Source organism: Apium graveolens, chromosome 1 (assembly GCF_009905375.1).
Source record: "Apium graveolens cultivar Ventura chromosome 1, ASM990537v1, whole genome shotgun sequence".
NCBI classification, from domain to species: Eukaryota; Viridiplantae; Streptophyta; class Magnoliopsida; order Apiales; family Apiaceae; genus Apium; species Apium graveolens.
Window position 1 is genome coordinate 61,837,964 of NC_133647.1, and position 12,001 is coordinate 61,849,964.

Genomic DNA, 12,001 nt, shown 5'->3' on the forward strand with positions numbered 1-12,001 from the left:
TAATCACTAAGTTGAAGATGAATACTGCTTATCATCCTCAGGCGGATGGTCAAGGTGGAAGCACAATTTAGACGATAGTAGTTATGTTGAGAGTACGTGCTTAGATTTTAAAGGAAAATGGGATGATCATTTTCCATTAACTGAGTTTTCTTATAATAATAATAATTATGTCAGTATAGGAATGCCATCTTGCGAATCCTTTTATGGACGTAAGCATAGAACCTTTCTTTATTGAAATGAAGTGGGAGAAATGAAATTGTAAGGTCCTGAATTGGTTCAGCAAACTTAGGGCGTAGTGATATTGATCTGGACAAGGTTAACATCAGCTCATGATAAATAAAGAAAGAGCACAGACTTATATTGAGAAGATATAAATAGAGAAATTTGATTGTTGGTATAGTTAGAAATGTCACCCTGAAAAGGATTGGGCAGGGTTCGGACAGGAAAATGAACTGAGTCCTAAATATATCGAACCGTTTAAAGTATTAAGGAAACATGTTAAGTTGCCTATGAGTTAGCGTTGTTGTCACAACTGCAGCATACTCATGTTGTGTTTTATGTCTTTATGTCAAAAGAATATACCCTTGATTTGAACCAAGGCAATTTGTATGAATCAATCTAGATTCTAAATCGTAAAGAGCGAGTCTTTAGAATATAAGTCTATTCCTATAGTTAAAGAATTTTGGAGAAATCCTCGAGTAGAAGAGTCTACTTGGGAGTTAAAGTCACATATGCTTGACAAATATACTCACTTGTTGAATTAGTTCAGATTCTGAGGACAAAATCTTTTTAGGGGGGGGGGGAGATATAACGACTCGTATATTTTGTATTATTTTAAATATGTAATTATTGAATAATTAAATAAATAAAATATGTGTATCGATTATGTTAGCTGTGTGTTGTTTACTATTATTTATGTGTGGTTTATCGGTGTACAGGGTTATTTGGGTATTTAATTATTGAGTTAGACTGATTTGTTTTCACTTTTAAAAGTGAATTTATTACAATTTATTTGCATAAATATTTGGATTGTCTCAAATTATTTTTATGATTTTATAATTTCAATAATTATTTTTGGGATATTATAAATTTTAAAAATTAATATTCAATTGATTATTTATCTTTAAATGATTTTCTGATTACATTTATTTGTAAAATCCGTATTTAATTCCAGAATGTTTCAAAAATTACGAAACTCATTATTTATGAAGATTGGAAAATTTCGAGAATTTTAAAATTATTTTGAAAATTTTTGGGATTAAAGTCTCCCGAATGTTTATTCATTAAATCGTTAAATACGGGTATAATGTGCGATTCGAAAATGCTTTAAAAATTACAAGAATCTTATTTAATTAGATTTTAATTATTACGAGAATTTTAAAATCACTTTGGTAAATTTTTGAGCTTTATTTACTCGCAAATTGGATCGTCAAAAGTCAAAATTCAGGGCGGAATTCGGCTTACAAACAGGAATAGGGACATGTGGCGCTGTTTCGTTTAATCAGTGATATGTGTCATAATAAGAAAACAATCAAAATAAATAGGCAGGAACATACTTATCCTCTTTCTGTAATCAGTATCTCTCAGCTCTTTGGTCTCTCCCCTCTCTGCTCGACAAAAATCTTTCCTCCCTCTTATTTCTTTCTTTTTTTATGTTCCTTCTGTAAGCCCTCCAGACCCGGGGTATAAGCCTGGGGGTTACTAGCTAATCACCTAACCTGTATAATCTGATTAACAAATAATAAAGAAATAAATCTAAACCCTTTGAACACTAACCAGGATCTTTTTAGGTTGAAGTATGAAAACAAGAACCACTAACTACTTTATTACAAACCAAATTCAAAATCTTACAAACTCTCTTTATTATAAACCATTGTCTAACCAGTTTTAAACTAAGTTCATCTTTTATTCAAACACACACACTAACTATCTACACTCCACCTGTTCGGGCAATTCAAAGCTTTCTTCCTGGATTGTGATCAACATATTGGGTATGAGAGGATCCCGAGGCTTGACCCGCTTCTTTACCACTCGAGTCCTGATGGGTTTCATATTCCTTCTTAACTGAAAACAATAAGGTGAATAACAACAAAAAGGGTGAGCCAAAAATTGCTCAATAAGTCCGTAAAATATAAACAATATTTAAGCAATTTAAGTGAAACGGTAACCTGGGTATATCTCCAAAGATATAGCCCCGCGAGAATAGAAAGAAGGCCATTACCGGCGAGTACAAACAAACTAAACTGGACACAAATAATATATATCAATAAATAAAAAATTAATTAATCAATTTATAAAATAAATAGAACTGATTTTTTAAATTAATAAAAATAAAAATTAAATCCAGAAACATTTTTCAGAAACCAGAATCTAACAGAAACAGATCAAAACCGGGTTAACAAACGGGTCAACCGGGTCACAATCCGGGTCATGAAGAACATGACCGGATTTTTCCAGAAACCGGCGACTTCACCGAATTCCGGTGAGTCCAAAACAGTCCCAAATCAACACCGTTTGGTGCTGTTTTTTGAGTGCTTTCCATTGCAAATTAACACAGCAGGCTAACCACGATCAAAACATCCCGAAATCATCCCTGGTTCATCTTTTCCGATCAAAATCGACATAAACTCCGGCTAAAAATCCAAATCTTTCATTTGTACATGAAACTTAACGTTTAATAGTGCAAATCGAAGCTAAGAACACATACAATCTAACCCCTAACATATCAGTAACCAAATATTCACATAAATAATCGAGTTGTAATTTGAAAATTTGGCATAAACCCTAATAATCAAACTTTGCTATCTAGGTATCGTTTGATCAATTAAATACCATGAATCGACTATAAATCACATCAGGAAACTATATCAATCATCAAAACATTATAATAACCCTAGAATCAAAAAGCCCTATTTCGAACATAAACCCTAGAAGTCGAAAATCAAAAACTACGGATTAAAACATGAAATTGATGCTAGAAACAGAAAGTACAGATGAAAACCTTCGATTTGGTCACTGGAATCACTTGATTTGGTGTTATAATTTGCTCAAAATCTCGACTTGAATTCTCAACCCGACCCTGTTCTTCCCAACCCGATTTGCAGAGAATTTTGTAATTTTCTGATTTTTAATTACTTAATTAATAATAATTAAATAAAAATTAGGCTATTTATAGTAGTCAAATTAATACTCTTAAATAAAATTAAGGCCCTAATTCTACACTTTTTTAAAATTAATAGGCCCCTAAATTTATAATTTTTGAGTATTAAAATTTAATTTATAAATATTTTATATATACAATATATATGTTGAAATTTCCCAAAAATTGTGAATAATACAAAAATACAAAGAAATGTTATAAATGAAAGTACTATAATTTTATAAAAATAAAAATGTGATTTTTGTGGGGTTTTTAACACCCAATGGGGCCCGAATAAGTCATTTTTCACAAAACGAGAAAATTTATAAAATACCTAGATGTTCAGAATAATGCAATGGTAAAAGCCGTTTAATGAAAAATAAGGCCCATTATTTTATTTGAAATACCTGTTTTAAAATCATGGTTTGGGTCGTAAAACGTTTGAAATGTAAATTATAAATGAGAAATAAAATACCCGGAAAATACCTTAAAAATACATGGACGTCACAAAATGCACATAACGCATATCAATTAGGGTTTGACAGTTAATTCCACATAAATAACACATCAACACACATAATTTATTATAAATATGATATAATACAAACGTAAATTTCCCAGGCGTTACACCTTCCCTGATTCAGCTCAGTTTCCGCCGCTGCTCCTTTTCCGGTAAGCTGCCGCCATCCTATTTTCCGGTAGGTTTTGGTTGCTTCAGCTATGGGTCTTGTTGGGATGTATGTATACATATATACGCACGTATATATGTGTGTGTATGCAACTCGATTTGTATCGTTTATGTTGCTCCTGTTCGGTGCCGCCCCTTTTTGTTTGCTGCAAGGGGGATGATGGCGCGTGCACTTGTTAGGCGCGTGAATTGTTGCTGTGTTGTGTTCGATTATACTGTAGTTGTTAGCTTGATTATCATTTATGAATTTAATTCTTATTTTTACAGGAATTGTTTGATTGAAATTCATGAAATAAATTGTTTTATTTACGGAACATTAGATTTATTTGGTGAAGGTTCACGTTGGAAACCCGATTTAGATGGGTATCCGCGAATTTTTGCCGCTGTCGGCGATGAGCCTCGGCGAGCCGGCGATGGACGGTGATGATTTTGATCTGAGTCCTACCTTTAAAAAAACAAACAAATTTAATTCCTAAAATTATTATTCGAGACGAAAAAGAGTTAATTATTTTAAAAATCGTATTGGCGTTTGGGCTATGAATGTGGTCTGGAGTGTGGATTGATTGGTTGTGAAATTTGACATACGGGTAGTCCGATAAATAAAGGAGATATTGCCCAATTTTTGGGAAATTACTTACAAAAATCTGGGAGCGTATCCTATAAAACATGGGGAATATCAGTCGAATGTGTATAACTATACAATTATAAACATAAATGTTTTACAATAGTACTTGTGTGTTGTGATGAAACGTATTGTAAATATTCGTCAACCCAATCTTTTGAAACGATATTTGTAGGTAATTAATGAGAAAGGTTATTGAACCAAGTTGTGAATAAAAACCTAATCTTTTATGTGTATTATATTAATACGAATAATTACGAGTCAAGATTGTTATCATTCCGGTAAGATGGATATCCAGGATATGTCAAGCATAACTAGTTGTCTAACTTAGGGTGGTTCGACTCTGTAGGTTTTAGTCGGAAGACCCGAAAGTTAGCGTCAAACTAAAGGTAGCCTAGTGGTCAATCGACAAGCTCAGCAAGGTTCCAATCGATGGACCTGAGTGTTGAAGTCGGATCCAGGATAGTCTAATAGTTAGACGATAAAGTCGAGCGTCTAAATCGGTTCAAGGTCAATCAGAGATAATTGTAAAGCTCTGCAAGGTAATTACCCCTAACCATTCATTTATGGTTCGGTATATGTGAATAGCTGATGTTTTAATCTCCTAATGGAACAAAAACGTTTTAAGTTACATATTCCATGTAGTTATAAATATTTGTTTTAAACCTGTTTTGGAGAAAAGTAACTTCGAAAGGTACGTATCCCGAATGAAAATGATTTGTGAACCAGATTTTACATGTGATGTTAAATGAATGGTTTTGGAAATGAGATAGGTACAAGTTTTTTTAAAACTGGATAAAACGATCAGATATGGGATACATAGGGGCCAGAGTGGCCCAATGAGGTTGCATAAGAGGCTAACTCGGTTGCACGCAATTCATAACCGATTAGTCCAGCAGGTCAGAGACCTAGCTAGTCTCTAAGTTCCAGAACAGGTGTATGTGATGGCATTTGGAGTCGTCCGGTGCTAATAGCCTGATCAGTTGTCTTCACAAATCCACTATGTATCTGATTTATTTTTGTGGTTCCCGTAATAGAACAAGTGACTTGTACCGTGGATTTGGAAATGAAAATAGCATGCTAGAATTGGACTCTGGTATTTATACATAGTACACAACTGATGTTATTATTTTACGGAGCATGCTAGTTTTGAATATCTAGTTTATACATGCTTTACTTGTTTTCTTACAAGCTATAAATTCTGTTCTTATAACTGTTTTATCATAAATTGTTGTACTTGATATTCATATAGTCGTACTACCGAACAATTGATTGCTCACCCTTGCAGAATGTTTTGTATCTATGTATTGTAGATGCCTAGATGATTCTACTGTCATAGGAAATGCCAATTTCCAGTTTCTCCTGTAATGAGCTCCTCTGAGTTGGTGATGTCAGACCAGGTATGGTCTATGAGTTGTTGTAGAAAGTTAGATGTGTCCGGTAGTTTTAAATAAGTCGGTTTGTATTAAAGTGTGTAACCTAAATTATACCTGAACCTGGAAAAGATCTTGTAAAGGGGTTGTTTATATTGAAATAAAAGTGAGTTGATTGTATTATATTTATAGTTTGAAATTGTTAGTGACGTCAACTCCTGACCCTGGTGTTGAGGCCGTCACATAAATCCTCCATAAAAACTCAAGTAAAATTCAAAACCCACTCTCCAAAATTCAATAACAACTCATCTTTAGCATAAAACAACTAAATATAACATATACCAACATACATGCTTTCATTTTCAATCATAAATCAAAAGTCCATAAAAATCACTATTCATCAGCTCCTTTAACTTGATAAAAGATCATGCTAGAGATGGTGGGTGTTAGAGATGTTACATTTAAATGACCGGGCTCGAGAAGACCTTCGTTTTGAGTACTACAACACAAGAAACAACCATGTCTCGCTCCATCTTCTTCCTCCTATTTTATTTATTTCTTTCAATCTTTCTTTCTTTATTATCTTCAAAAATGGGGGAGGGGGGTTGCTCCTTTGGGTTTTGATGGATTGAAGCTTGTGTTTGGTTTTTAATTAGGTTAAAACTTCGCCAAATTACAAGTTAACCCCTCAAGTTTGTTTAAGTTACAAAGTCTCATAATTTCAATTCTATTGCATTCTCTTTTATCAATTATTCCTCGAAACATTGAATTCAATTCCAATTTGTAATTACACACTTAATAACCGTTTATTATTTCGGAACTTTCGCTAAAATATGGGATCGATCAGAGACCGAAATTTTTTTACTATTCATTAGGCACTATTCATCACATTTTTCAACTTGCTCATTTTCAAATTCTGACGAACCCAACTTACATTTATTTAATTCCTAGATTAATAATATATCTTTGTAAATCCATTTTTTGAGGAATTAAATATTCATACACTTTTTCGGTTACCAATATAGTTCGATTTTCGGTCAAAATCCAAGTTATGAATCCCTGAGATCTGACGTGATTTATATACACTTATTTATAATATGAATCACTAAGACGGATCCCAAATTCTCTTACGAGTCTTACAAAATAGGTGTCACGATATATATTTACTTATAATGTAAAGTTACTTTTCATTAACTTTACACCAGAAAAGACTGATCCTCAATTACCGATAGAATATGCATTCATTCGAATTCCTAGTTATAACACCAAATGTTTAAAATCCTCAAAGGAATTAATAGTATTGCGAATACAACTTATATCTTCTTTATAATCCTTGGATTTAAATCATTCAACCTTAATGCTTTATATTTAATTCCTCCGGTGTCTGGTGGATTCTGACGACTTTTACATAAACTCAAATTCATTATTGAACACTAATATGGACTCATAATTCCAATAACAGAACTTTCATATATGGTCATCTGAAAATATTCTCATCAGCTAAATTACTATTCATCCAAATTTCAAATTACTCCAAAATTTTAGGCTATTACAATTTACTTCATGTGACTATGAAAGACATGATTTTGACAAAGAAAGGTAGCCCCAATTGTAACACCCCCAAATCCAAGGTCGTGAATTCGGGTCGTTACGATCACTTATCAATTAAATAATTCTCTTTTCATAATATTACTCGACCTTTTATTCAAACTCACACACACAGGTTATATGCTTGGAAACAGTATCAAATAAATCATCTCCACTTATCTACCTGACGGGGATGGCGCACAAAAAGCCTACGGAACTCACGAGCGTTCCTTACCCGCCTACGGACAACAGTCCTGGTCTGATCCATACTGGTAGTCTGTTGTGATATGATATATAAAAGCAAGGGTGAGCATTATAGCTCAGCAAGGTATATATCCCCATAATTAAGTATGTAAGGATAAATAAAACCAATAATTATACTTTGTATCTCCAAAGCGTTCTGAAAGTTTATATGCTTGTTAAATTTATAGTATTCTCAAAATCAACTACAAAAGTATATCTACTGAATACTTGTATTCATCTCTTTCTCAAAATCATTTTATACTCGTACTCATTTTATTTCAAAATCTCAAGATGTTACTCGAACCAAGATTCTCAAATGGGTGTGATATATATTCGTCAACATCCTAATTTAAAACTCAGCCTTATCGGCAGATTTCTCAAATGGATTTGATATATAATCATCAACATCCTTATTTAAACTCAGCCTTATCGGCAGATTTCTCAAATGGATTTGATATATATTCATCAATATCCTTGTTTAAAACTCAGCCTTATCGGCTCTCTGTTGTATATTTCACAACAGTTTTTTTTCCAAAATGGAAGAAAAGGGACTATACTGGAATAAACCACGTATCGGTGATCAGCCGAATACGAAATTTTCTCTAATAGAAGAAGGAATACAAACCTAGCCGCCTTTGGGCTCATCAAGACACTACACGGTGGTTGCCCATTGCCGTGCAAGTCCGAAAGTCAATGGTCACATAGACCATATAACCGTACACTGCGCCACTCCGCGCTTGCATAATGCGCCACTCCACGCCTGGTCACTGCCCGATACCACTCCGTGCCGGGCAGGCCACATTCCAGTCCCAAAACAATTAAATCTTTTGCTCAAAATCCTTTTTCGAAGGAATAGGTCGTTAAAAGTTGACCTTTAAATCAGATGATTTATTCATCACTTTGAATCCAAAATCCTTTTTCGAAGGAATAGGTCATTTAAAGTTGACCAGTAAATAAGATGATTTATTCATCACTTTTAACTCAATTGATCCTTGGGAGTTGTCGGAGTTTTGAATTTAAAATCATTCTTGTAAGTCATATGTCATAACCTATTTGTATATTCGAGGATTCAACTCAACTCAAATAAGAATGTAATAAGTAAATAGTGGATCGACCGTCAGAGAGATCTCGCAAAGTAATATCTGTCAAAGGATTCAGAGACAATGTTCATCTACAGACTTGAGGAGTTAATTCACTGGAAGAAGTTCAAGAAGTTGATCATGCCTCAGTGATATAAATCAAGATCGTGGATTTAATCAAGTGACAGAGATCTCGTCAGAGTATCAATTAATTACAAGGATTTAATCTGAAGAAAATCAAAGTGTCAGAGTCAAAACATGAAGAAACGTCACGGAAGTTAGTCACTCATGAACCAGACAGTACATCGAGTGTCAACGTTGAAGTGGTGGAATTGATTCATAATTTTCAGTGATTTTCAGAAGATTTGCAGAAGAATGGTTGCTGCTCAAGACTAGAATTAATTCTCTATTAATTAATTAAGTCATCTAATTTAATTAAGAAAATAAATTATATCTGCGAAGAATAATTTATTTATTAATTGAATTAATTGATTAATTAATTCTGAATTAATTCTAGGAATTTTAGGAATTTTCAGAAGCTTAATTGGATTAAATTCAAGGCTTAAATCAGCAAAATAAATGGAAATGAACTAGCATGACAATCTGGATTGTCATACCGATTGTCATGCTAGGTCATTCTCCATTGTCATACCGAAAGTTACTCTAGGAGGGTAATTGTCTTGCTAGTTCATTCTGATTGTCTTGCTAGTTCATTCTGATTGTCTTGCTAGTTCATTCAGATTGTCTTGCTAGTTCATTCAATTGTCCTACCGAAAGTCATACAAGCTATAGGATTGTCATGCCAATTCAATTCTATTGTTGTGCTGATTTAAAAAGAAGCAGAAGACTTTTCTTTCAATAATCTCTCAATCATTATTCAAGAACAAGAGACAGCAGCCGCAGCAAAACATTTTATCTTCATCTGCTTATTTCAAAGATCATAATTTCTAGATTGTAATGTTAAATCTAATCCACTAGAAATCTTTATCTTGTTCTTGTATATCAATCTAGCGGATTAAAATCCCTAGAACTTAATCTCAAATCGCGTTTAGCATTTGATTCTAATTATTGCAAAAATAGAAAAAGTTCATGTCGAATTTATTCTAGATTTGTGATAATTGATTTGAGATTAATACCTTGTAATCGATACAGTTGTTGTAACACCTTTCAAGTTTAATAATATTTTTATTTAACTTGAATTTTGTTTCACATTTTTTTATTCCGCATTTAATTCGATTATTCGGTACTGTTTGTATTCAACCCCCCCTTCTACAAACACATTGGGACCCAACAATTGGTATCAGAGCCTTCTGATTAACGAACAAATCAAGATCCTAGACTTTTGTGATTTTTCAACTCCTTGAATTTTTATTTATTCAAAAATTCATAATGACTTCACATAAAGTTGGAACCGTTAAAATTCCACAATTTGATAAAGAGAATTATATCATGTGGAAGAAGAAGATGCTATTATTTTTACAAGTTGCAAATCCCAAATATTCAAACTTGTTAAAGAAGGGTATAAAAACTCCGATGGTTATTGAACCGGAGGTAATAATAGATGGTGTGGTGACTACTGAAGCTAGAACCTATCCAAAAGAGCCTGAAGATTTTACTCCTGCTGAGAAGGAAGAAGCCTCCTTGGATGCCAGCCTTCAATTAATATTAATTGATTCCCTTGATCCCTTGATGAACAGACATGTGATGAACTGTAAAAATTCCAAACACATGTGGGAAACTATTGAGGTGATTAATGAAGGCACAGAGGAAGTTAGGGAGAACAAGTTGGAAATCCTAACCTCTGAATATGAACATTTCAAATCAAATCCAGGAGAAGGAATTACTGAAGTGTTTGAGAGGTACAATGCGTTGATCAACAACCTGAACATCAATGGAAAGTATTATTCAATCAGGGAGGTCAACAAAAAGTTCCTTTTAACACTGCCAGCTCATCTTGAACATAGAATCACTGCCATTAGAGAAGCTAGAGATCTGAGTGAGATTTCTTTGGACAGGCTCTATGGAGTGTTAAAAACCTATGAGTTGGAGCAGATTCAACAGAAGGAAGTCTACGGGAAGGATAGAATGGTCAGCACATCTACTGCACTTGTAGCTGAAGGTCAACAACAACAACAATCTCAACAGTTAGAAAGAATGGTACAGTTTTCCAAGGGTGAGGAAAATGAGTTAGTAGCAGAATATGATCCTCCTACTACAAATCAATCAAGTGATGATTTTTATTCCTTGGAAGAGCTGGAGCAATTGGAAGATGAATCAATGGCCCAAATTGTCAAGAGATTCTCCCATGTCAGATTCAGGAGGAATCCCAAGCTTAAGTACAAGTCCAACTACAACAAATTCCAGAAAGGTGGATCTTCATCCTCTAACACCAGCAGTGGTGGGTACAAAACAGGGATGGTTGATCGAAGCACCATTAGATGCTATAACTGCAATGAGTTGGGACACTTTGCCACAGAATGTAGGAAGCCAAAGCAAGTAAGAAAGAACTCTGAAAGGGCTTATCTGGCAAAGGGAAGAAGCTGGGATGATACTGACAGTGAAGATGAAGATGAAGGAAATCTTGCTCTTATGGCTATTGATGGAAAAGCTTCATCGTCAAGAATAGAGGTAAAACTTTCTGATGCTGAAATGGTTTATCATCTAAGAGGTAACTTAGATTGTGCACGTCGTGATAATGAACTATTAAGTTTAAAGATCACAGACCTTGAGAAAGAGGTCAATGAATTAAGACTTGTGCATATTAATCAAGACAAATTAAAAGAACAGGTATCTTTTCTAGAGAATAGAGTTGACTGTTATAGAAAACTCGAAACTATTCTCAAAGACAAGATCACCGGTCTTGAGACTAAGGTTAGAGCCTACTTCAATTCTTGTTCGAAGGCTAAAGAGTTCTACAGTAAGCAAGCTGTTAATCAAACATCTGGAATAGGTTATGATTACAATGCTGCTATTGGAGAATTAGGCATAAACTCCCCTCCTCATGTATGTGCTAAAGGGAGGGAAGTACCACATGTGCTTAAGGGTGTTGATGAACCCCTCTATAAAGCATCAATTGCTGAACCATTTGATGCGACCTCTTCTGTTATTCAAGAAGAAATACGTGCTGAGGATCATGCTTATGAGAAGATTGTTTCCAAGTCAAGTGAGTCGAAAGTTCCAGTCAAAGTTGTGAAAGCAACTGAGACTAACTCAGACACACATGAGTTGGATAACAATAATGCCATGTCTACCATGCATAAATTGCCTGCT